General features: G+C 42.5%; 1 pseudogene; it reads right to left on the reverse strand.

Moving 5' to 3' along the window:
• Positions 1–1,269: 1,269 nt before the first annotated feature.
• LOC143175384 (U2 spliceosomal RNA) lies at positions 1,270–1,450 on the reverse strand (annotated as a pseudogene).
• Positions 1,451–3,052: the final 1,602 nt, after the last annotated feature.

Below are 3,052 nucleotides of genomic sequence, written 5' to 3' on the forward strand. Positions count from 1 at the left end.
GTGACTGACGCACTATCACCGCGGTCCTGCATCGCTCTTAAGACTAAGTCCTACGCTAAGTGAGACAGAAGAAGAGACAGAGTTGCTGTGGCAAATATTTCTAAGTGCCACAGCGAGGCGAAACGGGGAGGATAGACAGAGTGGGAATAACAGAGGAAGAGAAGAGAAAACTAAGTCCAAAGCGACAGAAGGAATACCGCCACGCGCTAACACCCTACTGACTCCGCCGGCACTAAGTCCGGTGTCGAAGACTGCCTGAAAAAATGACAGCCTCCGACGTGGCAGTCGGTAGGGAGACTAACAGGTGACGGTTACGAAGGAGTGCAGCGATCTCGATGGAGGAAGAGCGACGGAATCACCCACTCCACCGAGGACTGCACTAACTAACGGGTGAGTGGAGTCAGCCTCCACGCGGGCGGTGACTGAAGGGAAAAGAAGGAAGTGGAGGCGCCACTCGACTCGGACCTCACGCGTCCCGGTCCGTTGATACACTTCAACGGATGAGAGAGATCGGAGGAGTGGGTGGACGCGTAGGGGTAAGGTAGAGGACTACCGACGATGATTCGAGCACCGCAGACGGCTGGAGACCGGCTGCGTTACCCTCCTCACTGCCGGGGGGATAGAAAGAGAAGAGAGACTCACTCGGCGCAGGAGTCCAGCGATGCAGGAGCTCTCTCCGAGGGGAATAACACCTCGCTCCTGATTCCTGATCCAGCGGAGGTAGACGTGGATCAGGCGAGCCGTCCTTCCCGTCGGGGTTGCCGATGGCCAAGTCCTGGTGGGTCGTAGCGGTGTTGGGTGACCCACGTAGAGGAAGACCAGGGCTGATGGGGTTGGCCTGTGGTGGTTGTTGGCGTCCAAGTAGAGGGCTGGTTGTCCTAGGACCCTCTTAGACCCTCAGTAGACCCTGGTCGTCCTCTCCCTCGGTTGTCCACGGAAGCAGGATGGTGGGCGGCGCAGGTGGTGATGCGCAGGTGATCCTCCCGCGCAGGTGGGCGGCGCAGGTGTACTCCCGCGCAGGCTTGATCCGGTCCCGTGGCGAAGGCACTTTATCACACTTTACCGCACAACACCTCGAGCACTGATCGTGAACAGACCTTGCCGCGCACACGCCCGATCGCAACTCGGCCCGCACTGTTGCGTAGTACCGCGGCGGGTGAATTTACCGAGATTTCGGGACTTCGCGGAGCCAGAATATTAAGGGGCTTACTCTTTGGAGTCCCGAGTCGGTCCAGCAGGTGAAAAAAAATAAGAGCTCTAATTAGCAGCGCTAATTGAGCCGTTTCTGGCGGCACTGCAGTGCCGGACCGACTCACGGCGGAAGTGGAGCGAGCCCTAGTGATCCGCCTGAATCCAAAAATCGGGTTAATTTTCTGACTCCGCGATGCGGAGTGTATCAGATATTAAGCTGATAAGAACAGATAAAAAGCGCTTTATTCACAAAGAATGTTCCCCCAGCCTTACATTGTTTGGCTGGGGGTGGATACATAGTAGCGCCTTTATGGCGAAGGCAAAATAGTTGATATAACTCTATAGCGTCTGTCGCTATTTTCAGATCTCAATCGGCGGTGGCTCTTATCTCATAAACACCTTAGCATTTATATGAATCTAGCAAGAGTCTGAATATGTATATACTAGTGGAAGTAGATAGTTAATCGAATAAATAGCCAAACTAGAATAAATTATATAAATAAATAAATAATAGTAGCGTAGATTAAATAAACAAATATACATAGCATACATAAATATAAACAAGAAAAGAAGAGGCACAGAAATATATAAATATACATAAATAAATAAATAAATAAATAGATAAAATAAATAACCAAACAGAAATAAGCGAGAATAAACATTAAAGATTAAATAAACAAATATACATAGCATAAATAAATATGGACAAAATAAATATAAGTGTAGATATATAGCTAAAGGTAATTTTCAATATATACAATTCAGTGGTTAAATATGTACATAATATGTAGTTCCTAGTCAAATCCGGGCTCTACTGTGCCCAGGCCTTCGCCATAGAAAACAGCACAAAAATAAAATAAAATAAATAGATATATAAATATAAATACGATTAAAAGCATCTCAGTAGCGGCTATTTCGCATTTCAATTAGGGCGCATGCGCGGAAGTGCAGTTATAGAGAAGCGGTTAGTATAGAATTAGAGTAGGCGGTTGAGGCAGGGAATGATTAAAATGAATAGATCAGATAGATAAAATAATCAAGTAAATAAATAAATAAATAATAAATAATAAATAAATAAATAAATAGATAAATAAATAAACTGGGATAAAAAAATCAGAAATATAAAAAAATTAAAGAAAAATAAAAGAAAGAGTACCAAATTGATGAATAATTAGAACCAGTGTCACATCACTAATTAAGAAATCGTTACCAAATCTCGTAGTTAGTTCAGAAAGAAAAAATAAACAGATATGTAAATAAATATGTAAATAAATAAATATGTAGATGAATAAATATGTACATAGATAAATATGTGAATAAATAAATGTGTACATAAATAAATAAATACGTAAGTAGAATGAAAGAAAAAAGAAAAAAATATGTAACTAAATAGACAAATATATCGTTAGTCAGTATGTTTGAAATGGTTAAGTAAATAGATAAATAAAAACCAGGAAAAGAATATAATTAAATGAGTTAATAACTAAATAAATAAGTAGTTAAATAAACAGAGTAAGATAGATAGAACATTAATAGTTATATAGACGAAATGATAAATAAATGGCCATAAGGCCGAGGAAGCGAACTCGATGTGTGTTATGAGAGTACACTTTGATCTCAGCCATAAGGCCGAGGAGCGATCTAGATGTGTGTTATGACAGTACACTTTGATCTTACCCATAAGGCCGAGCAGCGATTTGGATATGGGTTAATCGACTACACTTTGATCTTAGCCAGAAGGCCGAGAAGCGATTTGGATGAGTGTTATGGGAGTACAGTTTGATCTTAGCCACAAAGCCGAGGAGCGATCTGGATTTGTGTTATTCCAGTTCACTTTGATCTTAGCCATAAAGCCGAGAAT

Source organism: Nomia melanderi, unplaced genomic scaffold (assembly GCF_051020985.1).
Source record: "Nomia melanderi isolate GNS246 unplaced genomic scaffold, iyNomMela1 scaffold0076, whole genome shotgun sequence".
Taxonomy (NCBI): Eukaryota; Metazoa; Arthropoda; class Insecta; order Hymenoptera; family Halictidae; genus Nomia; species Nomia melanderi.